General features: G+C 34.8%; 1 protein-coding gene across 3 annotated transcripts in view; it reads right to left on the bottom strand.

Annotated features, from left to right (window-relative positions):
- Positions 1 to 26,559, bottom strand: part of CSNKA2IP (casein kinase 2 subunit alpha' interacting protein) — a 127,217-nt gene that overhangs the window by 32,827 nt on the left and 67,831 nt on the right. The window contains exons 1-2 of one of the 3 annotated variants that reach the window (XM_031662946.1): positions 23,391 to 23,570; positions 20,193 to 20,323 (exon numbers count right to left, since the gene is read on the bottom strand). The exons of 1 other annotated variant lie outside the window; for it this stretch is intronic. The gene's annotated coding sequence lies outside the window, so the exon portion shown is untranslated. Of the gene's footprint in view, positions 1 to 20,192; positions 20,324 to 23,390; positions 23,571 to 26,559 lie in introns of those variants that run through there. One more of the 3 variants, XM_031662945.1, reaches the window with a different exon arrangement.

Below are 26,559 nucleotides of genomic sequence, written 5' to 3'. Positions count from 1 at the left end.
AGGTCTGTTATTTGGAACATCTCGTTTTTTGACCTACATTTTGTTCCTGTTGAGATATTTTTGGCTTGAAATAACAAGAAATCTGGACTCAAAAATGACTCAAAAATACAAACATTTTTAAACAGCATGATGTATAAGTTCCAGACATGATTGATTGACCAGTCCTGATCACAAACTAAGATTTTGTACTAAACTAATCCATAGGAACTGGAGAGTACCCCTTCCAGTGGAGACAGCAGCGGCAGAAGCAACAATTTCTGTGGGCAGAGGCGACATCTATAAGTAATCAAGATCAGCATCCAAGCCTAGCAGTGGCAGTGGTACAGGATGTGTCTGCTCTGTTTTTAGCAACAGAAAGCACAACGTCCCCAAGGGAGAAGTTATGTGATATTTTCACTGTGATGCTAGCTGCAGCCAAGGTTCCTTTATTCCTGATTCTTTTCCAATTCTAGTTCTGCTGCCTTTTCAGAAATCAATAAATTTATTTCCTGCTCAAATCGATGTATTTTACTTGCTTGCAATCAAGAATAAGACCCTAAAGTTGTGCTATTTAAACTTGACTTTCATATGGAGTTAAATTATAAAAACAGAAAAACTAATCACATCAAAATGAACTAGATATTGGGACAGAAAGAACTTATGTGTACAAAACACATAAGAAGTAACAAAAGTGGTTATTTAAAAATCAAAACTATCTCAGGTTAAAAATTGTAAATAATATTTAAAACAACTTAGCAATTGAAATTAAATGTCACCTAAAAATTATCTTTGCTATATATAGAATGTACAAATCTAAAAGAAAACCATACAACTAAATAATAGAAAAAAACAGAACAAAGGCATGAATAGCAATTAAAAGAATGCAATTTTAAAAATACTTATTAACTAGGGATCAATAAGTAATAAAATGAAAAAGTGACCACTAAATTTAAAAAAGAAAACAACAATCTTTTACCATTTTAAGTTTAACAAATTGACCTTTTCAAAATAATATTCAATTCTTATGAAGATCGGTCTGAAAAGACCAAATCTTTATAATCTGGGACAATAGTATAATTCAGTATGCAATTTTAAAAATATTGTCTAGCCAATACATACAGTCTGAAATTTGTTTGTACTCAGATTCATTCTGCTTCCAGGTGTTAGAATTAATCAAAAATATGAGGATGAAGATATATGAGCTGTGAACCAGAACTCTTATTCTTAATAGTATTAAAGTTTTGGAAGCAACCTAAATATGTAATGGCCCAGGGAATCACTGAATCCAAGCTCATTTACAGGATGTATATTAGAATATTATCCCATTAATTATTATAATATTATAATACTATTAATATAGTACCATATAACAATATTATAATACCGTTTTTTAAATTATTGGTAAGATTTCAAGACAGTTTATTTTTTACTTTAACTGCTTTTATTCCTAAACAAGTTTGTATGTATTTTGAAAAACTGTATTCAATTGTTTTTATCGCGATTGTGTTGTATATATTTAAAGTTTGCAGCATGTTTTGATATACTTATCTTCATACATATATGCATAGTGGAGTGATTACTACAGTTAAGCAAGTTAACAGTTGCTTAACATATAGTTGCCGCTCCTTTTTGTGTTAGTAAAAGTACCTAAAATATACTCTCTTGGCAAATTACCGGTATACAAAATTACTAAATATAGTCTTCATGTTGTACATTAGATTATTTATGCAATAGATTTCGGATAGACGATAGATTTCCAAGTTTTATTTCTGCTTACCTGTACTATATATGTAATAACTATTTTTGAGTGAAATCAATATCAACTGATATATGGAATTAAATAATTACTGAAACTTAGATAGCTGTTTATAATTAAAATTATTTCCTAAAAATTCCTTTCATTAAAACAATTGTGAAAATATTAACTGGTTGGTGTAACTAGTGTGTACTTCTTAATTATTCATTTGATAAATGAGCATAGTTCAATTTTTCTACAAAAATAACATAGTAAGCAATCTCATAAAAATGAAAAGCCATCTTAAGTGTCTAAAAAACAACTTGAATAAAAATATAGATATTTTAAAGAAACTGAAACAGAAATGTTTTAATACAATCAAAATATCTTATTAAAATAACATCATTTTACAGGAAAAAACAACATTACGTAATGGGAAAATGACTTGAGCCTTATCTATTGTAAATCAAAAACCATTTCACATAAATTTAGACTATCAGTTGGACTTCTTCTTTTTCCTGATTCATATAATCAATACATAGTTACTTAATTTTTATAAAAGTATGCCACATTGTTACTTGCTTCAGTTTGGGAATATTTTTTACACCTTTATCTTTTCCAGGAGTTCAAATTGGTGTTCTTTTTTGTTGCTGTTGGCAGAAGACCTGTGCCCACAACTCATCAATAATTTCTAGGTTCTTATCTATGTAATTTATGTAATGGTTCCTAACTTTATTTTAAAACCCCAAACTTAATATTTTTTAATAAATTAGTCTTCTTTATTTTATTTCCATAGTTTATTGGGGAACAGGTAATGTTTGGTTACATGAGTAAGTTCCTTAGTGGTGATTTGCAAGATTTTGGTGCACCCATCAGCTGGGGAGTATATGCTGTACACTATTTGTAGTCTTTTATCCCTCACCCACTTCCAACGTATTCCCCATGAATCCCCAAAGTCCATTGTGCCATTCTTATGCCTTTGCATCCTCATAGCTTAGGTCCCACCTATGAGTGAGAACATACAATGTTTGGTTTTCCATTCCTGGGTTACCTCACTTAGAGTAATAGTCTCCATTTATCCTTTTTTTAAAGACTATCATGTGCAGTAGTGAGAAGGGAAAGAAGAAAGAGGGAGCTCAATCTGTAACTGACTGTGAACAATTAACTGAGACAATTCACTACCTTCAGACCAGCCCCAAACTTAATATTCTAACTTGAACCAATTCCTTACAACCTTCTGTATTTGCTGTTATCCTGGGATTTATTTTGTTATATTCCAGGATTTCTTCCACTAACTGTGAAGTTCAATTGTTCATTTATCTCAAATTTTATGTTGTTTTGGTAGGATGCATCTTAAAATAACTTCCCAAAATTTTGAAGTCTTAGCTTTATTATCTTGTACCATTTAGTATTGCTAATGTGAAGTCTAAACAGACTTTAAATAAAGTCATCCCTATATCTAGAAGAAAGCTTTTTTTTTTTTTTTTTTCTGGAAGTTTTTGGATTTTCTCTTAATCCTTGAAGATCTGCAATGTCACCATTTCAGTGAATGGGGTGTATGTAGATGAGGAAGGAGGCAGGATGGTGTGTATATGTGTAAGGTTTTTTTTCCATGTTGTTTTTGAACATTGTTGCTGCTACTTCATTTCTTTAGTTGTTCCTTTGCATTAGATTGACTCTTCTAAAAATCTGAAAATTTATCTTATGTTTACTTTCCTCTTCTAGCTTTATTTTCTCCTTCTAAAATTTTTGCTAGCCTGATATTGGATACTCTATAACTGGTCTCCAGATTGCTTACATTTTCTCATTTTCCATTTCTTTGTCTGATCAGAATGCTGGTAAATATTCTCAAATTGATCAATTTATCCTATGGATGAGTAGTAGATTTTTCAGCCCTCCTACTGAATATGACTCTTCAGCAACTTCCATTTTAACTTTAGGAGAATTATCTTGTTATATGTATAACACATATAATGAAAATGTATAAATGCACATATATATTTATATTTCATACAATAAGATAAGCAGCAGAAAAGGCTATTTATATCATACACATATGTACATACAGACTTGATAGGATATTCCACCTGTAGAACAAGAAAATGGCAGTCTTTTCTTGTTCTACAGAGGCAACATCCTATCAAACCTTCCTTTCAAGAATAATTAACAATATTTAGAGGGTGCAATGCTGAATAGTGAGGAGTCCTTCCATCCTTGGTTGAGACATTCATCATGCATGTAAAGCAATAGCTAAGAAAGATGTCAAGCTGCTACCTATTATTTAAAAAGGTCTTAAAAAATGCACCTACTCAGGCAAGAGTTTAGAGATCAATTTAGAAGAATACCAAGATCTAAAGAGTTTCACATATTTCTTGACATCGTCAATAAAGACTTCCTGGAAAAGCTGTAATCCAGGCCCATCTGATAATGAAAAGTATAGAGAACATAGCCTCGTTCAGATAGTCAGCTCTTTAGCTAGTCTGAATATCAAGTAATTTTGAGGTTTACAAATGATGAATTTTCTGCCCTAAATTAAAGTCTGTGTAGACTAAGTCCGAGAGATTAAAAAGCAGAACCTGAGATAAGATTTGGCACAGAGAAGAGCAACAAAATTATAAAAAGGGAAACTTCTCCCAGGTACCTCCCCGGCATCCTGTTGGATACCTTAAATATGTGCTATGGGGCACTGGCTGCCTAATAAAGTAAATAACACCCATATGAAAACCCATTTCTGGGAAAGAGCCTGGAGGCAAATAACCCAGTCTCATCTCCTAGCTCATTGCGTAGCATGCAGAAGATAAAAGAAGTGAAGGGAAATGCAATGACCAAAGTACCAAGACTCATGCTGGAAATGGTGGAAACCTTCTAGGTAAAGACTAGATTGGAGAACCATGTTTGGACATGAACTGTGGTCTTGGTTAATAGCCATTGGGCCATAATATCCAAGAATACAAGTAAATCAATAACTTACTGAGATTGTTAAAAGAATTGTGTTACCAATGAAACCCCATGTCTAATATCAAGGGCCAATATTTACTAAAATTTTAACAGATGCTCTGACCCAAAGGGAAATAAACTGGACCATACGTATTTCAAAGAAGTTAATAGTTTCAGAAATCACTTAAATGCACATAAATATTACAAATCTCTGTAGATATCATTAGTCAATTATTATGTGCCAATTAACTTAGAAAAATAAAGGCAAGTAAGGAATGGAAACTAGTTAGGAACATCTAGTCTAATTATCGTGTCTTACAAATGAAGATGCTACGACTCATTTGGTTATCTTCCTTAGGAAAGAACATGCAGCTACTAAACAGATGCATATTCAGCCCTCAAACTGTTTTTTCAACATCCAATATAGTTTTAGACCATGCTATTTCTAACAAATCCATACTTTTTCCTCTCATTACCTATATGGCCTACAACTAGATATCGTGAGAACTCACTCACTATCACAAGAACAGCATGAGGGCAAAGGCCCTCATGATTAAACTACCTCCAACTGAGTCCCTCCCACGATATGTGGGGATTATGGGAACTACAATTCAAGGTAAGATCTGGGTGGGGACACAGAGCCAAATCATATCATTCTGCCCCTGGCCCCTCCCATATCTCATGTCCTCACATTTTAAAACACAATCATGCCCTTTTAACAGTCCCCCAAAGTCCTAACTCATTCCAGCATTAACCCAAAACTCCAAGTCCAAAGTCTCTTCTGAGACAAGGCAAGTCCCTTCTACCTATGAGCCTGTAAAATCAAAAGCAAGTTAATTGCTTCCTAGATACATTGGAGGTAAAGGTATTGGATAAATACAGTCATTTCAAAAGGGACAAAATAGATAAAACAAAGGGGCTATGGGACCCATGCAAGTTTAAAATCCAGCAAGGCAGCCAAATCTTAAAGCTCTGAAATGATCTCCTTTGACTCCATATCTCACATCCAGGGCATGCTGAAGCAAAAGATGTGTTCCCATGGCCTTGGGCAGCTCTACCCCTGTGGCTTTGCAACCCACAGCCCTCCTTCTGGCTGCTTTTACAGCCTGACAGTGAGTGTCTGCAGCTTTTCCAGGCACACGGTGCAAGCTGTCAGTGGATATACCATTCTGGGGATTGCAGGATGGTGGCCCTCCTCTCACAGCTCCACTAGGTAGTGACCAAGTGGGTACTCTGTGTGGAGGCTCTGACCCCAGATTTCTTTTCTGCATTGACCTAGCAGAGGTTCTCCATAGAGGGCTCCACTCCTGCAATAAACTTCTGCCTAGACATAGAAATGTATACCAGATGTCCTCTGAAATCTAGGTGGAGGTTCCCAAACCTCAGTTATTGACTTCCATGCACCCATAGGCCCAATGCCACGTGGAAGGCACCAAGGTTTGAGGCTTGAACCTGCTAAAGCAATGGCCTGAGCTGTACATTGGCCCATTTTAGTCACTGCTGGGACACAGGAGACCAAGTCTCAAGACTGCACAAAGCAGCAGAGCCCTAGGCCTGGCCCATGAAACCTTTTTTATCTCCTATGCCCCCAGGCCTGTGATGGGAGGGGCTGCCATAAAAGTCTCTGATATGCTCTAGAGACATTTTCCCTATTGTCTTGGTGACTAACATTTGGCTCCTTGTTACCTATGCAAATTTCTGCAGCCAGCTTGAATGTCGCCTCAGAAAATGGATTTTTCTTTCCTATTGCATTGCCAGGCTGCAAATTTTCCAGACTTTTTACTCTGCTTCCACTTGAATGCCTTGCTGCTTAGAAATTGCTTCTGCCAGATATCCTAAATCATTTCTCTTGAGTTAAAATTTCCACAGATCTCTAGGGCAAGAGCAATCTCTTTGCTAAAGCATAACCAGAGTCACCTTTGCTCCAGTTTCCAACAAGTTCTTCATTTCCATCTGAGACCACCTCAGCCTGGACTTCATTGTCCATATCACTATCTGCATTTTGGTCAAAGCCATTCAACAAGTCTCTAAGAAGTTCCAAACTTTTCCACATCTTTCTGTCTTCTAAGCCCTCCAAGTCTCTAGGAATTTCCAAACGTTCCTACATTTTTCTATCTTCTTCTGAACTCTCCACACTGTTCCAATCTCTGCCTGCTATCCAGTTCCAAAGTTGCTTCCATATTTTCCAGTATCTATATAGTAGTGCTCCACTCTGTGGTACCAATTTACTCCATTAGTCTATTCTCACACTGCTAATAAAGAGATACCTGAGATTGGGTAATGTATAAAGGAAAGAACTTTAATTGAGTCACAGTTCCATAGGACTGGGGAGGCCTCAGGACACTTACAATCATGGCGAAGGCAAAACAAACTCATCCTTCTTCACGTGGTGGCAGGAAGGAGAGCTGCTGAGCAAAAGGGGGAAAAGTACCTTATAAAACCACCAGATCTCATGAGAACTCCCTCACTATCACAAGAACAACATGAAGGTAATTGTCCCCATGATTAAATTACCTCCCACTAGGTCCCTCCCACAACATGTGGATATTATGGGAACTACACTTCAAGGTGAGATTTGGGTATGAACACAGAGCCAAATCATAATAGGGCTAGTGCATTATAAGCATAGGAATTACTTTGTTAAAATATAGATTCTGATTCAGTAAGGGTGGAGAAGGACCTGAAAGTCTGCATTTTTATCTAGCACCTACTTGCCATTGATTGCTAGTCCTTGGATCACCTATTAACTGCAAAGGCTATGGAATATTCATTCTTCCTTATATCTAAACAGACACTTGCCATGGACCATTAGAATGTCACTTTCAACTCTTGGCATTAAGGCAATATTTAATAAATTACAATGTCTAACAAATACTCCAGTAACCTTATATCAAAAAAGCATAAACAAGTTTTTAAATATTCATGGTTTTCATAATTTTGCATAAATATCAAAAATAAAGTTTTACAAATTCCTTTGTGTTTTTTAATTTTTGTGGCAAAAACTATTTTTACTTAAAATGGGAATTTGTTGTGTGAAAATATTTAGAATGCTTACCATGAAACTGTAGTTGATATATTCTTGTTCCTTTGCAGCAACTAGCAAATTGCCACAAATTATGTATGTAAAATAAATGAATTTTTAGTCAGTTCCTCACTTGACTTCCCACGATTTCAGCTTCTTCATTGGGTAAAATCAAGACTATTAAACCTTGCCTACTACTGCCAACAATATCTAGCATAATACAAAAAATGTAAATACGAAGGTCAGAAAACTTGTTTGGAGTTCTACCAAATAATCTTGGTGGAAAAGCACGCTCTTCATAAATGACATAAGGAATGTATCAAAATATGTCAATATTTTTGTATAACTAAAACTTATACCAATGCTTATTACTTGCTACCACTAATACTGCTCCCACTACTAGTAATATTACTACCATTTTATAGATAGCAAGAAATGTTCATTATGTCTGGACATTTACACTATTTAACACAGTTAGAATTATTGCAGAGCAAAGATATTTTCCTCAGTCAAGTTTGTATATTAGTTATACAATTGACAAGAAAACAGAATTCACCAAATAAAGTCCATCTCAATTTATATTTAAGCTGTGATAGTAGAGATATAAATATTTAAAAATAAAATTTAAAGGATTAAAGTATAACATGTTAACTAAAACTGATATTTATTTTTGTTACTCTTATGTATTTTGTTACTCTTATTTGCAAAAGTCTTAACTTTTGAAAAGGAAGAATATGATTTGCTTTGTTTTTAAAGCATCCTGATGCAAGAAAGAGAAGCATGAATTATCCAGAATACTAAATGTCACAGAGAGCTAACTACAATTTATTTAAACAACATTTACAAAATATTTTCAAATATAAGTCAACCATATTATTTCTATGGTAATATAGTTGTTGCTCTGCTCTAGAAAATGTGATTTTTCTGATTATGATTGTGCTGTATACGATTTTTCTGAATTAATTACATAATAGTTAAGATTATTTAGAAGAATAATTTTAGAAAAAACTAAAGTAACATTTCTAAAATGATATGTTAATGATGTGACTCATATTTACAAATTTTCATAAGTTTCTGTTTGTACTACTAGATTTATTCCAAAAAGAAATTAAACAAACATGAGTTTGAAACCAAAATCTGCAGTTATGTCAACCTCTTTAGATTCATTCCTTAGGCTGTAAATAATATTCAATTCTCCATTAATAACTTGTTTCTTAAAATATTACATAATTACTCAGGATTATATCATAAGATTTTCACATTCAAAAGAAGAACAAAAAGCTTTGTTAAAGACTGCGACTGGAAATAATTTACAAAGGCATGTCTGGTAAACTGGCAGACATTACTTTTTCACACACCAAATGTTGTAAGCCATCTTCTGAAATTATTTGTTCCTAAATTTACCTTCCTTCACTAACAAGAGCTGAATTATAGATACCAACACTTGATGCTGACTTCTTACAGACATAGAAATCTTTCCATGTAAAAACTGATGACAGAGCCTGGCACACTTTGCAGTAATTGTATTAAGGAAATGATTAATTTTTTAGTGTTTTTAAAGCATTTATCATTATAAATTTTTAGTACTTATTTAAAACTATCTGTTTCTCCCAAATACCATGTCTCTTTTGAGTTGCCCTCAGACAACTCATAAAAGAATAAAATATTGTTGTACAACGCCACATTACACTGGACCTTGAAACTACCTTCCTTCTATGGCAGATCTTGATTCAAGCTCCTCAATAACATGCAAAAAGGTAACTAGAGTTGTTTCTATAGAATGTATCACATGAATACATAAGCCAACTAATGCTATGCCAATTTAACACCAGAAAAATAAATATTTTTTCAGAGCACAACTCTCCTACAAAGATTATGAGTTCAGTTAGCAGACACACATTTATTCAAATAAGCATGAAGTTTATCTCATAGGAAAAATTAGGCCTGGAACTGAGTTTAGAAGTAGGGACAAGCAAGAGTTGAGATTCCCTGTCATTGTCCTTCATTGTCCATATCACTATCAGCATCTTGGTCAAAGCCATTGCCTGACTATCAGATGAGAAATAATTTAAAGGAAGAGTTGGGCAAGTATATCAGAGTTGAAATACGGAGAGAAGAACCATCGAGATGGTGACAGGAGCCAGGTTTGTGTAGCCTAACTTTTTATGTCTCCTATATGAAGTAGACAAAAGGGTTTTAGAGATTTCTAGTAGGTGACTTTTAAGTTTGCTCATTTTTTGCTGGAAACATTGTATGCAATCCCTTTTCCTGGGATTACTTCACCAAGATGCCGGTCAGGTTAAAACTCACTTGAAATATCCCAGTAGGAAATTAATTGTGATGCTACTCTTCCACATTCTGGAAAAACAAAATCCACCTTCTATATAAACCACCTCCTTTTTTAAAGTGGCACTTGAAACATCATTTTCTTTGGGGGAGAGGAAACAAAGAGTATAACGTAAGAGTGGGGACTGAAGGACCAGACTCGTGTTCAGCTCCCCAGGCATAGAAACTTGATCAGGTTTTCTTTACATATTAGTGCTTCAAATTCGTCGTCTCTGAAATGGGCTTTTTCCATGCTAGAAGGCCCTGTTTTGCTGCTGGAGTCCATCTACTCCTTGTTCCCAGACATAGCTCCCTGATCTGTCCCATAGCTTCCAAAGTCCATGCAATGAGACAGAGGAGACTTCTAAGCCCTTGTAATCTTGACGCTTCCTTTATCACAACTTGTAAAAGACTAGAAAAACAGGAGGGAGAAAAAAAGTGTACCCAGTAGTCTCCTCTTCTTCTGCTCCTTAATATAGAGGATCACTTTCTCTATTCTACCTGTACAAACATCAACCGTGTTTTTATGTTTACATTTCCTGTGAATATTGCATTATCTGCTACATAGGGACAATGAATGAAAAAATAAATAAATGAAGATGTTCATCAACTTATCACAACTTATTACCAGCAGTTCTGTTAGGATCGCTCAACTGGTGTCAGAAAAATAGAAATCTGGACCTAACATCTAAGAAAAGCTCGAACACTGTGACATTGTAACTTGAGCACCTCGCAAGTATTCCATGCTGGACAGCATCACAGATTCTCACCAGGCTTCTTCAGGGATCAGGAGAATGAGAACTTAAATAGGCTATCTCAAAAATTCTGTTGTCTTCTTCAAAATTCATTTTTTCAGAAAGCAATAATCTCAATTACAAAAAAACTAAATAGACTAAAACTGTACACAGTAATGTGAAATCACATTTCTGTTTTTAGAGAAAAAAATGAGAAAATAAGATTAGAAAATGAAGACATAATAAGAAAAAAGTAAATATTTTTAAAGGGAATAGGATTTATTCAATAAAAAGGAAATGAGTAGATAAAACAGAGAACCTCTGCTCACTATGGCTTCCGGTAATTTACTCAGTTTGTGTTTCTATTAGGAGAATGAAAAGAAACCTACTTATTTGAGAAATTTTCAAATTAACGAGGAAGCTGTCAGAAAGGCTAAAAGCTTAGTTACATGTGCCCACTCTTATTCAATGTTATTTCTGTAGTAAACTGTATTAATACCTTACAATAGAAAACTGAGATACAACTCCTAATTGTTTTGAACCACAAGTGTTAGACTTGAGATTATTACTCAAATTCTAAAATTTTTTCTGTGAGTGGTATCTTAAAGCTCAAAGAGAAAATCACTTTTTAAATGTGTGAATATATCTAACGAATACTTACTGAGTATTCACTACGTACCAGGCCCTGTGGTAGGTGCCAGATAATAAGCAGTAAGTCAGATAGATGGTATCCCCTCTATCCTCATGAAGTTTGCTATTTAAACTCATCAAACAGTTCTAATATTTAAAGCCAAATCAAATATATTACATTTCTGTCCCAGAGGTTAAGGAATAGATGGGATTTTAAATGCATTATTTTATTATTTTAGAATAAATGGATACACATCATCATAAAGTTACTTACAACAAAAGTCTAATAAAAGTTTTTTGTCAATGTTTGCATTTTAAAAGGAACATAGATCAGAATGAAACAGAGAGATCCACAGAAACACATGTACTGTCAGATGTAGCAAAAGATGGACAATATTTTGCTAATTTGACAAGTTAAATAGCACATAGATTCATAGTGTAGGTGTGTTATTAAATCTATATTCAAAATACTGTGGAAATAATATGAACATTTATTCCAAAGGCGTGTAGACCCTTTGAAGAAAATTGTTTCTAGAATAGTTTCTGCTAAAAGTTATCCTTACAGGTAAGCTTACAACACTGCTAAGAGCAAATCCAGATGGCTTTTGGGAGCCGTGCTGTGTTGGTGGAGTTCAGTTTCTTGATAAAAGGAGGGAAATGCTGTCCTTATGTAAAATAAAAATAATTTTAAAATACTATGAGGCCAGGCACAGTGGCTCATGCCTGTAATCCCAGTACTTTGAGAGGCCAAGGTGGGTGGATCATCTGCGGTCAGGAGTTCGAGACCAGACTGGCCAACATAGTGAAACCCCATCTCCACTAAATATACAAAAAGTTAACTGGACGTGGTGACATGCACCTGTAATCCCAACTACTTGGGAGGCTGAGGCAGGAGAATTGCTTGAACTCAGAAGGTGGAGGTTGCAGTGAGCCGAGACCATGTCACTGCCCTCTAGCCTGGGCAAGAGTGAGACTCCATCTCAAGTAAATAAATTACTATAAATATAAGAGAAAATCACACAAATAGGAAACCTTAATTGTAGCAAGATAATGGTTGCTGCCTATAGAAGGCAGTGCTGCCTTATGGAGTTATGGTGGAACTAGATGGCCTTAGTAGAGAGGTCACCTCTTACATACATACGCATCTTCAATATATGAAGAAGTCAGGACATGGACATAATAAATAATAATCATAAATCATAAAAGTGCTTTCTCTCAATGACTATCAATATAAGTTATAGAGAACTAAAGTTTGGAAGGGGTTTTTTAAAGAATGTTATTCAAACCTGGTGGATCTAATGCTAAAAAAGAAAGTGAAAACAAGAAGCTAAGACATCTCTCTTCCGAAATGAGAGGAGGAAGAAAGGACATGGTAATGAGATAGGTTCTAAATATATCCTGCACAAATTCCCCCTGCATATGTTCTCTGTAAACATATCTCTTAGTGTTTAAATTTGGAAATTTAAATACTAATTTTATTAAATATTCCAATCTATATCTCAGACTGTTATAGTTTCCCCAACTCCCATTACATGAGTTACATCCTATGTAAATGAAGCCAATATCATTTCTGATTGGACCAAACAAACATGATTCATTGGCCTCTACAAAGTCATATTGCATTCTTCTTAGCTCTCTTTTTCCTAGCTGTCATATACTTATATGTCAGAAGCCAAATAACATACATTCCCAAAGATATAACCCTTAGTCTGAGCCCTGAATATAATATAAATATTGATTGATCTTGCTTTTCTAGAATTTACACTTTATTCACCTTCTAAATTATATTATCTTCCTCATGAATGATCTACTGCCGATTAAACATTTTTATGTGGTAGAATGATATAAATGTTAGTTTTAATTTATTTTATAATAAACAATAAAAATATAGCTTATTATATACATTATAATCAGAAAACACATAAGATTTTATAAATCTCATTTAAAAAGTCTTTCTCAAGACATCGCCTGTGCTTTAACTTTTGTGCAGAGGGTGGGATATTGATCTCATTTCACATGACAACGAAGTACTAACATAGGGAAGACAGATTTGCCATTCAGTCTTATTGGCAAGTACCAGCCAGATGCAAGATAAATGGGTATAGTATTAAGTCAACCATTTAGGAACCAACAATAATATTTTCCTCGGAACTTACAGCGCACCACAACTAATTAGAAACAGTGAGACTTACCTCTATGACAGTTCCTAATTCAAGTGCTAAGCCTGCCAAATGAAAGTTTTACATTTACGCTGTTCTAGAGTAGACCAGCTATTCCAATCCCTAGCTACACATTGAAGTCACCTGGAGAGATATTGAAAAATACCAATATCCAAGCCCTGTCTCAGACTAATAAAATCATCATTTTTCTGGTAGAGGCCTGGGCATTGTCAGATTTTTGCAGTATCTTTCCAGGTGATGCTGATGTGGTGGGAATGGGAGCATGGATATATTGTATTTTTTCCTCTGTGCTGATTTTTCATAACTGCTTTAGAGCCTTCTGCATCTAAGAATATCCTTCTCTAAAGGAAATATCAAACAAGACTTTCGAAGGACTGGCTTGACACTTAAAGCAAATCGTTTTTTATAATGTTTGTTGTATAACTGGGATTTATAAATTTATAATTGGGATTCTCTTTGCCATTAAATGTTCATATTCAAGAGAACAAATTTTAAAGCAGAAAGTGACAATAATAATGAACCAAATACCTAATCCCAAATAACATTACTCTTAAAATTTTACTTCCCTTTCTCAAAGAACTTGAAACCGAACTACCATTCAACCCAGCAATCCAATAACTGAGTATATACCCAAAGAAATACAAACCATTCTGCCATAAAGAAACATGCCATGTATGTTCATCATGGCATGATTCACAATAGCAAAGACACGGAATTAACCTAGATGCCCATCAATGGTGAACTGGATAGAGAAAATACATATATAACATGGAATACTACACATCCATAAAAAATAATGAAATCATATTCTTTGCAGCAGCATGAACAGAGCTAGAGGCCATACTCCTGAGTAAATTAATGCAGGAACAGAAAATCAAATACTGCACGTTCTCACTTACAAGTGGGTGCTAAACGTTGAGTACACGTGGACACAAAAAAGGGAACAATAGACACCAGGGCCTACTTGATGGTGAAGGGTGGGAGGAGGGTGAGGGTTGAAAAAGTACCTATCACAGTGGTCCCCAACCCTTTTGGTGCCAGGGACAAGTTTTGTGGAAGACAATTTTTCCACAGACCGGGGGGTGGGAGAATAGTTTCAGGATGATTCAAGCACATTACATTTATTGTGCACTTTATTTCTATTATTATTACATTGCAATATATAATGAAGTAATTATACAACTCACCATATTGTAGACTCATGGGAGCCCTGAGCTTGTTTTCCTGAAATTAGATGGTCCCATCTGGGCATGATAGGAGACAGTGATAGATCTTCAGGCATTAGGTTCTCATAAAGAACTGCGCAACCTAGATCCCTCACATGCACAGTTCACAATAGTGTTGGCACTCCTAGTAGAATCTAAAGCCACTGCTGATCTGACAGCAGGTGGAGCTCAGGTGGTAACGTGAGCCATGATGGGAATAACTGTAAATACAGATGGCTCTCTTGCCTGTGGCTCACCACCTGCTGTGTGGCCCAGTTCCTAATAGGTCACAGACGGGTACCAGACAGTGGCCTAGGGATTGGGGACCCTTGACCTATTAGGTTCTATGCTCATTAACTGGGTGATGAAATAATCTATACACCAAAACCTACAACATGCAATTTATCTATATGACAAACCTGCACATGCACCTTCTCAACTAAAAATAAAAGTTGGAAAGAGAAAACTAAATGTATAAATAAAAATAAAACTTTTTTAAAAAAGTTTTACTTTTCTTTCCCCTTACCTCCTGTCAATGGCTAAGGCTAATTTTAAGTAGTAAAATATGGTTTTATGCCAGGCTAAATGCTGCTGAAGAATAGAGGAGAAAGTCACACCCACAAGAGAGAACACACTCCCACACACACACACACACACACAGACATTCAGTTCCCTGTAGACATTTGGAAATTGTCAGCAGTAGCATAATGACAGTCCTAATTATTAAAATTACTCTTGTGTGGAGAGTGCTTTAGAATAAGATGCCGACAGGCACGCAATATGTTAACTCCACCACGATCTTTTTCTTTTTTAAAAAAAAATAAAATTTTTAGGAGTATTCCACTGGCTTTCATCAAAATACCTCTCCCCACCTCAGTGACATATACCGTCTCAAACATCCCAATGAAATTACCAATAAATTGTGATTTCATAAGGACTCTAATACCCTAAAGGTACCTTTTACTATTGAATTTGTTCAATGGATTTTCTTATACCTACAATTATAAAATTTACTGCAGTCCCAACTTCTCATAATTGCTCATATATAATCACATTTTTACCATTACTCCAATCATATATAGTATCATAAAGATGCTGTGATTAAATATACATCTTAAAATATTTTTCAAAGCAAATTTCTTTTAGGTCCCAAGTACAGTTAAATAGCTAGATATTATTCTACCAGAAATGATTTTATATTGTATATTCTAATACAGATGTGTACATACATAATTGTCACGGGCAATTCAAGTCAAAATATCACATAGTCTAACATTAACCTGTATGGATCATAGAAAATATCAAATAGGCAGTAGCTACAGTGTAGAAAAAAAGAAAGGGCTGGTTTTTGTTGCTTCAGGAAGAAGCAGGACCTATAGTTGACAGTAAATGGAGGCAAATTTGCAATCAATATAAAACAAAATGAGCAATCAACTCTTACTAAAAATGTGGGCCACCTTGTTTAGATTGCCTGTCACACTCATAGTTGGTTCTTAGTGGGCCCAATCTGGGAACTCACCATCTTTGAAAATAATAAAGCTTCAAAACAGTAGGTTACAGAAAACTGATTAGTTCTCAGTCTGCTTCACAATCCATGAAGGGAGTGTCAAACATTCCTTCTCAGACACAGTGAACCACCAGTCCAAACACAAGCACCCTTGTCTCTGTAAAGTACAAGATGTCTCCTCAACCAGACCGGGAGAAGTAATTAAATATTTGGGTTTTAAAATGCCTGCCCTTCCAGCTCCCAGGCAACCTTCTGTTGGGTACAGATAAACATGAAGAAAGCACATGCTCCAATCTTTATCTCAAGTCACAGAGGCAGGAAAAAAAAAAGGATGAATAAATAATAAACATTAAATACTAACAAATGTGGATATTGTGTAAATAAACTAAATTGCCTTCCCATTTTTCTCTCATCACATTTTCCCCTGTGTGTCTATCAATGCAGTACATAAACTAAAAGCAGGACATTTTACTGAAAAAAAAAAAAAAATTCACGTCATCTGATCAGCGTCTAGTAATCTTACATAATGACAAGTAGTTTTGGTCCCCTTTGCAAGAAAAACATTTATTTGATAAAAAATAGATTGAATAATATCTACAATATTTAATAATGCTATGAACTGGGGATAATTCAGAGAGACACTCATAGCACTGTAAATTATTTTCATGCCATAATATTGCATATGAGCCCATCCACTAAAAATTGTTAGCATGTGCAATTAAAAGAAAAAGAAGTACTATCTAATTTGAAAACTAAACAAATAGACATAAAGCTGCTTTTATTTCAAATGATAAAATCTCAGCTCTTTGGTCAAGCAGCTTGAATTTCAGGAATATTTCTTGAAAAGAAAGTAAATTAATGGGGTAGGATTTATAGATATGTTGTCTTGAACAGAGCATCATTCCGTCAGTGCTCAGACGTTGCTGACAATGAGTGGATGTGTGAAGGATGACAAATGTCTATGATTCAGTGGTCTGGTACAGCAAGTGTTTTAGGAGCAAAGACTTTGTAGAAGTAAAATAATTTCCATTCAGCCTCAAAGCTATAACAATGCATTACTGATCTCTCACTGCCTCTTAATTTTAATGTCATCTGATCCATTTATCTGAAGTTTCAAAATGCTATTGGGTCTCCTTACCTCAGCTCTGTGTTAAACTCAGGCCTATGAATCTACAGGGAACAACCTGAGTCTGTAGAAGGATGCAAAAGCTATAAACAAAAGCAAATGCAAGTGGCATTTTTGTGAATCTCCTTGATTTCTATTCCCCTGGCTGACTGAAACTTCTATCACCCTTTTTCTTTTCTTTTTCTTTTTCTTTTTTTTTTTTAGAGGGAGTCTCACTCAGTTGCCCAGGCTGGAGTGCAGTGGGCGATCTCGGCTCACTGCAACCTCTCCACCTCCTGGGTTCAAGCGATTCACCTGCCTCAGCCTCCTGAGTAGCTAGGACTACAGGTGCGTGCCATCACACCTGGCTAACTTTTGTATTTTTAGTAGAGACGGGGTTTCACCACGTTGGCCAGGATGGTCTCAATCTCGTAACCTCAACTCATCCTCCTGCCTTGGCCTCCCAAAGTGCTGGGATTACAGGCGTGAGCCATGGTGCCTGGCCCACCCTTTTTCATTTAAGCCTTCTAGAGAACAAAGAGGCTAACCTTGGCTTCTTTGTTTCTGAATTTTGGCAAAGATTCACTTTAGGGCATCTCAATAGAACTTAAGGTCTAATGGAAAAATGTTACACTCTCAGAGGTCACACTGCCAAAATGATTCGCTTCAGGTTGTAGACAAATAAAACATTATGCCTCTAGAATCTGGCTTTAGGGCTTGTGAAGGAGGCTCTGTTCACCAATGTGGTTCTTGAAGTTGGATAGACTTTATGAGGAATTATACCCAGAACACCTCATTGGTATGTGAGGATTAAATGAGATCAGGTATGTAAACTAAATAATTTAAAGTTTGGCACAGCAGATAGTGGCTTCTCTCTTTCTTTCCTGCCCCCTCCCCACTCTTAAAGTTTCATTTAACAATCATACTACCCTTATTTAGATGTTATTATTCTCAGTATACAAATGGGTGGAAAATGGGAATCTCAAACGATTAAAAACTTAAATCATACCATGAAGAACATCAAAATCAGTTTTGACCCAAGCCTATCGGATTCCTCTACACCAATCTATTTCTAAAATGTATGATACCATCCTCATTGTTTTAACCCTGCAGATTGCTTCTTCCGAATAGGGAGACACCCTCAAATAATTCTAAAGTCCTCCTTTATCAGTGCCTTGAATTTATCTTTATTATAAATTTTCTCTTAATACTCTGCATTGGGAGATAAAAATCATATTCTATTTTCAGAGAATAATGCTGTTACTTGCAAAAGTTTGGTTATTTTTTATTTGAGTTTTGGGGTTTTAAATCAATAAATGAAATAATTGTGAGGAATTTAGGGAGAAAAAGAAAAAAGAACATTAACATTGTTTATAATTCTACCCTCTGAAGAACTACTATTGGTGTTTTGCTATGTGGCTTTTTATGCTCTTACATAAATGTAAATTTAAATATTTGTGTGTGTGTGTGTGTGTGTGTGTGTTTTACAAAATTACTGTGATACTAAAGTTTTTGGTAACCTGATATTTTACTTTAAAATACCAGTTAGAAATCTTTGAGCACACAGCTTTTAATGAATTCATAGTTTTCTGTTGAATAGCATATAATTTATTTACCTAATCCACATTAGAGACTATGCTAGTCATTCCTATTTGACTAACATACCATACAGTCTAATCCCCACTGGAGTCTAGTTAGTCATTTTGATTTGATTAACACACCGTACTGTCTACTATGCATTCATCATCTCATTTAATCCTATTAATTTTACAGTCATTCTGTCTTTATTTAGTACCTGCAACGTCACCAAGATGTAGACATTTTAAAAGTTATATAGGAAACATACGCTGGAATCCATAATGTTCTGCCTTTTAAAACTATCCTGTTAAAAAATCTTTGTTGAGCGAGGCCCCGTGGCTCACACCTGTAACCCCAGCACCTTGGGAGGCCAAGACAGGTGGATCACGAGGTCAGGAGAAAGAGACCATCCTGGCCACATGGTGAAACTCTGTCTCTACTAAAATTACAAAAATTTGTTGGGCATGGTGGGGCATGCCTGTAGTCCCAGCTACTCGGGAGGCTGAGGCAGGAGAATTACTTGAACCCAGGAGGCAGAGGTTGCAGTGAGCCAAGATCACGCCACTGTGCACTCCAGCCTGGCGACAGAGTGAGACTCCGTCTCAAAAAAAAAAAAAAAAAAAAAAAAAAATCTTTGTTGGTACATTTTTGCTGATATTTCAGGTTTTCTTAAGATATGTTACTCAATACAATAACTTTTGTAAGATATTATAATTTTATCAATAGTTTAAGAGATAGTCTGTTTCCCTATCTTGTAATATTATTTATAATCGTAAAATATTTTACCAAAGAAGAAGCAAAATTTCTACCTTGGAATTGTATGTAAGTTCCTGCCTGTGATTATCAGTGTTAAATATTTTAATATCTTTATTTACTTAATTTATTCTTTCTTGAGAACCTACTCATGTTATTTGGCTATTCTTCTATTAAGGAAATTATCTTTTTCTTATTGATCTTAAGATTTTCTAACAAACTGATTTGATTAACTATTTTTCATGTATGTTGAAAATATTTGTCATTGATATGTTGGAATTTTACATTATTAATTAATCACATTTCTCATCCCCATGCCACATATACACAAAAATACCTATGCATGTGTATTTTTATTTTAAAAAAATATTAAATCCATTGAAAGTCTGAAAGGGCAGTACAGAAAAACCTATATGATTTGTCAACAGTTCTGCAATACCTATTGCCTATCTACATATGTAAGCATGCGCACACACACACTTATACACACATACATACTCACCTTTTCTCAAACCTTCCAAAAGTAGGCATGAATGTACTTCTAAAAGTATATTTCACTCCTAAATACTTCAGCATGCATCTCCCAAGAAGGAAAATATTATTTCCAATGAAACCACAACATCATTAACATACCTAAGAATATTAACAATAATAGTATTATTTAATACACAGTTCAGACACAAGTTTTCCCAAACATCCTCAAAATGTCTAAGATTCAATTATGTATAGCATTTGAATCTTTACTTCCCTTAGTGTAAAAGAGTTACACCCTCTCCTATGTCTTTGTTGACATTGACTCCTCTAAGGGTCCAGGTGAATCAGCCTATACACCATCCTGCTTTCCAGATATATCTGATGTTTTTTTCAACATTACATTCAGGTCAAACATACCTGACAAGAACACAATGTAGGTGAGTAGGCATATTTCCCAATGCATTATATCATGGGTTTATGCTACTAAATTAAACATTAAATTCAAGTCACAGGAGGCAAATGGCATTAGCATAGTAATTCAGCTTTCCCCAGGAAAAATAAAAAAGAAAAAAGCAATAAAAAATTTAGCTTCTGAAAGCCAAAATAGGGATATCTACTTCTATCCATTAAAACTTACCATTAACTCTTGCACCATATCATGTGTGTGGCTGAAAAATGACAATTCATGTACAGCTATGTGCTGCATAACATTTTAGTCAACAATGGACTGCATATATAACTGTGGTTCCAAAAACTTATAATTCTGTATTTTTGCTGTACCTTTTCTATGTTTAGATACAGAAATACCGGTGTGTTACTATCTCCTTACACTATTAGAAATAGTAACATGCTATACAAACTTGTAGGCTAGGAGTAATAGGCTACACCTTACGCTCTAGGTATGTAATGGGCTATGCCATCTAGGTGTGTGTTAGTACACTCTACGATGTGCTCATGACAATGAAAGCACCTAACTACACATTTCTCAAAATGTATCTCTGTCACATGACTGTCAAGTGGCACGAGACTGTGCTCCTGTTTCCACTAGCCACAAACATTTCAGAAATGTGCAGTTTAAAAAGTACATGTGAGTACCCAAGCATACATAAATCACCCCCAATAACTGAAACTTACTACAAAACAGGAATGAAGAAAAGCAATGTACTCTCCCAAGGAGAGAAAAACCAGGTTTGATACAGTCACAAGAATGGGACTAGCCTCTCCTTGTCCAGGAAAGAAATAAAAGTCAGGAAGAATGATCCCAATGCTATCCACTGCAGAGAATTAAGTAGAAGGCCTTTCCCCTCCATGGAAGGCAAGAGGAGCTGCTGTGGACACATTGTGAACTGTTGCTTTTTAATTTTACTCATGATGGATTCTCAAAATATACACATAGAAACTCACAAAGTCAGCAATTAATTTTATATAGTCAAAGCTATAAATATATTATAATTTATTCCTTTTCCCTAGTACTGATAAAACTATTACCCTTTCAAAAATAAAGTACCTATCATAGTTGTTTATGACTTATTTTTCACACCAAACTCTCCTAATTCATTTCAAATTTATTTTTATATATAGGGCATATTATATTACCCTTTCTCTTGGGGTATTCTTCTAATGGTGTTGTCAAATAGAAATACAATGCAAGCCACACAAGTAAGTTCAAACTTTCTAGTCAGCACATTTTAAAAAGTAAGGAGAAACATGCTAAATTGATTTTAATGACATTTTTATTCAAGCTTACCTTTCTAAAATATTTTCTTGTTATATGTTTAAATATATTTAATAATATAAAATAAAATACTAATTAGATGTTTCACATTTTTATAAGTGTTTGAAATCTGTAATGTATTTCTCACAAAAAATCTCAATTCAGACACTAAATTTTCATCGGCAGTACTTAGCAAATATTTAGATTTAATAAATGTACCAATGAAAAGGTAGATACCCATACCCGAGCTGTTTCAAACAAACTTAAAATTTTTTCACAAACTGAATTATCAGGTTTAAAATTAAATTTAAATGAATTAAATAACTTTTTCCTACAAAACCCATATCCATGTAGTTGCTGATTTTAGTGGCTGAGCAGAGACTCAATTAGGTGAGAATCTTTAAAATACTACTATCTATTTAATGCCATAAACTTATAATCCGAGCTTATAAGAACTTATTCATTATGCAGGGAGATGAGGCAGAGACAGTTAGATGGATGAATAGATAGATAGATAGATAGATAGATAGATAGATAGATAGATAGATAGAACTAAATTTTATGTCATGTATAGACATTGTACAATGTCTCAAGTAGGAAGAAACAAGATGGCCTCCATTGCTTCAAAATTAGAAGAAAACAGATTTGTTCTGTACCCCACAAACAACCATACCTTGAAAATGCATTTTAATTTAATCACCTTCTTTGATGTTCTCATTAGTGTTAATAAAAAGGAAAATGTTATTCTAATCAAGATAAAGTTATTTTCATATTCACTTTACAATGACTAATAAATATAAAATTCAACTGTATAAGGAAATTTATAGTGCATACTTAATTTAAAGGTAAAAAACTAATTTTCACACACTACAACACAAACATTTGTAATTTTAAACACCAAATATGTCTTACTCAATCAGCAGTTAAAATGAGAAATCACTTTATATTTTGGTGACAACATTAACATTTTATTCAACTGGTGTTTGTTTTGCTCTATATGTATAGCACAAGTCTTTAAAGAGTAATTTTGGATTCCCAACGTCAAGTTTTTATCACCAGAATTCATACAATAAACCACCACTGTGATAAGAACTCATTGTGAAGTTGATTTCTTGTCATTAGAGCAAGGAAGTAATCAAATGGCACCATTTAACAATCATTAAATTCATATTTGGATTTCATGTTACAATAATGAGAATAGAAACTAGAATAAGAAAAAGATGACTAAACTTTAGGAAATTATTTATATTTAACCTGAAACGGCAAGTTTTACAGGTAATTACCAAAGTCTATAATCTTATAAGCAGTCATTTTGAAGATCTATTGAACCATTGTCAATCAGATGACCACAAAAGATAAGTTGCTTTAAAAGACTTCCGTGGCAGGAGAGCTTCCGGAGTGGATGACTGGTTCACACGGCAACAAATGAGAAAAAGAATTCAGAAGTTTCAGAGATCTTTATAAACATCTGAGTCCCAATGATTTCAAGCATGAATGCAGGTTGTCACGTACCTTAAGGAACAGACTCTTTCTATGAATAGCTATAGGAATAAATCACTCCATAAAAAAAGCTCTCCCAATTTTGGAAATACGTGGAGATGGGTCATCTTCAGGATATTCTAAGCTTTGGGATTTGATTAATGTTATCGCCCCATGTAGTTTTCATGATTTCATGCACAGAGCCTTTTTTTTGAGCTCAGTGAGCCACATTTTCCTGTGAAATAAAGTGAAACCCCCATATGTTTTTAGTCATTTTGTAACAAAATTTGTAATATTTATATCTAAGACTTCAGAGTTTTCTGACCTATTGACTTAGTCCAGCTAGGATTTCTCAGCTACTGTTGGGTGAAAGGTCTCTTGTAACACACAATGATCCTAATTCAGGCACAGACAATGGCCTTAGGGTAGTTAAAAATATGTCATCCTGATGCATTTGTTACGGAAGTTAAATACCATCATTGCTTTCACAACTGTTCCTGTAGTAAAGGATAATTTGAGTTTTTATTGTTTCATTTTACAAGTGGTCAATAAAATAAATTATATATATCCTGATAGAAAATTAAAGACAATATCACTGACTTTACAGGAGATGCAGCAAAATAGAAATAGAAAAGAATCTGAAGAAAACAAAATAAAACAAAATGATCTTGTGACTAAATAACTTGCTTCTTAAATCATATCCAACTTATGAATAGTACTGTGCATGTGTGCCATAATTTGTCCTGAGAATATTTTTTATTCCTATACATTCTGTTAAATAAACTAATTTCTTTCTATTTGCCTCACTCTCTATAATTTGATACTGAGAGAATTGAGAAAAAAATATTCTGTTTACAGCAAAATTTTCTTCTGTACCTGATCACCTAGACATTTTCCCCCTAAACTTTGAAGAAAGAAATCATTTTTGCATGTAACAGAGGCAGCTAGTTTAGCATGGAATGCTATCATGTCTTAGCCCATCCTGATTCTGGGCAGCTAATTTGAGTAGCTAGCTAAATTCTGCAAGCAACCTCTTCCATTTTCTCAGAAAATGTGAGGAAGCTTGGATTAGGACAGGAGGCAGAACAGAGGACAGAACAGAAGTAGGGAAAGAGAAGCAAAAACAGAAATAGAGGAAGTAACTGCTGAGGCATGGCTAATCAGAAAGGACACTTCATGCATATTATGGACCCACTGTGATAATAAAATTGGAATCAAATTGCCTACACAAACCACTTGAGACACTCTGCATCTTTAATTTTTAAAGTTCTGAAGACACTTGACACAGAAGGGGATCAATTATCACTAGTTTTCGTGCAAATACTTACTTAAGCAATGCTGTGTGTCAGAGTCAGTAGGAAAATTGCAGGCTTGCAGCCATGTAATGGCAACTAATTACACTATTCCTGGGCCCCTTTTCAATGGTCTCAGTTGGCAGTAGTGGTCGTGGCTGACTTATTTTGATTAAATTTCAAGGAGTCTAAAGTTATGATAAATTTATGTATTTGCTAAAACTGGTTTGGATCATGAGACCACCAAAAAAACATCAGAACAAAAGGGAATCCTCCAGTTAATTTGTTAGATACTCAAATCCTTGAGACGAGTAGTGTGGTACCATTTAATAATGGAATAGAGGTTTTCAGTATGGCATAGAAGCAGATTCCAGATCACATTGACCCTTCCCTCTTTCATTGGGCAATCTTGAACATACACATTTAGAAAGATGGGAATTTATACTGCTCCACCCTATATGGGACAGTTAATAGAGCACTTCATGTTAATAAAGTAAATGGAGTGCTTTACTTTCTGTTAGTAACAGTTTTGAGAGTCTGGTCAGGCACTGGCATTATTCTGAATTATCAAGCCTAGTTCAAGTTTTCTTTTTTATTATACTAAGGTTAATCAGCTGATTTAGTAGAAACATGGTTACTCTCCTTTTTGGTTCCACCCCACAAAGTATTGAGAGATAAATATTATCTCCATAATGAAAAGTCTGTCAACAAAACAACTACTCTAATAGACAAGGAGACTGAACTTCATTTTTGAGTTCAGGAAAACAAATCATTAGAATCTAAATGAGGGTTGTCAGACTTGTGGTAACAATAAAAATAAATAAACCTCATTTATTGCCTCTATTGCCTACATCTCCTTTACTCTGTTGCCTTTATGAAAACTGCCTAAGTAGACATGACATTGAACACTGAGTATTTCTTCCTGTCTTATTTCTATTTCTTTTCTCTGGGCAATTTGCCCTTAAGAAGTGAATTTAGTACTGGTGAATTAATTTATTTCTGTTCAACTGAATATACTGTTTTATTGTATATTTTAAAATTAATTTCTTACATATAAAAATAAATTGATTGCAGTCAAGCACAGTGGCTCATGCCTGTAATCCTAGCACTTTGGGAGGTCGAGGTGAGTGGATCACCTGAGCTCAGGAGTTCAAGACCAGCCTGGCCAACATGATGAAACCCCATCTCTATTAAAAATACAAAAGTTAGTCGGACATGATGGCAGGTGCCTGTAATCCCAGCTACTCAGGAGGCTGAGACGGGAGAATCATTTGAACCTGGGAGGCGGAGGTTGCAATGAGCCGAGATTGCGCCACTGCACTCCAGCCTGGGTGGCTGAGCAAGACTCCGTCTTAAATAAATAGATAAATAGATTGTATGCTATTTTCTTCATCTCTTCCAAAGCATATCATCTTTACAGTAAAGAAAGCTTTGCTTATGAAAGAAGCTCTAAGCCATTTAAAACAGTAAAATGTGTGTGTTCTCAGCCTGTGTGGCCACCTGTCACCATTTGTATGGAGGGTAGGCATGATGCACTGACCGCCATAGGTATAGTGATTATGATTCCAAAAGTGAAAAGAGGTTATTTTCAGTGCTATATATGCCACCAAGAAGCTCACATTTTGATGTCCACTCCTCGTTTTGCTGGCTTAAATCTACTAGCATATTATTATTTTGTATTCAGTCCATAAAAACATATTCACACATTTAACATACTAAATGTGTCAAGAAATGCATAAATATACATTCAGAACCTCCTCGTCCTTTTTTTTTTTAACTTTTCTGAAGATTTTATTTCTTTCTAAAACATATATTAGGAAAAGAATGTTTGCACAATGCTGAGTAATACCTGGCACACGATTGAATGATTCCACTCTGGTGCCCTCAAATCCACACAGAGTCTGAGAAGG

This window comes from Papio anubis, chromosome 2 (genome assembly GCF_008728515.1).
Source record: "Papio anubis isolate 15944 chromosome 2, Panubis1.0, whole genome shotgun sequence".
NCBI lineage: Eukaryota > Metazoa > Chordata > Mammalia > Primates > Cercopithecidae > Papio > Papio anubis.
Note: the sequence above shows the minus strand (reverse complement) of the source record. Positions and strands in the feature narration are given on the sequence as shown.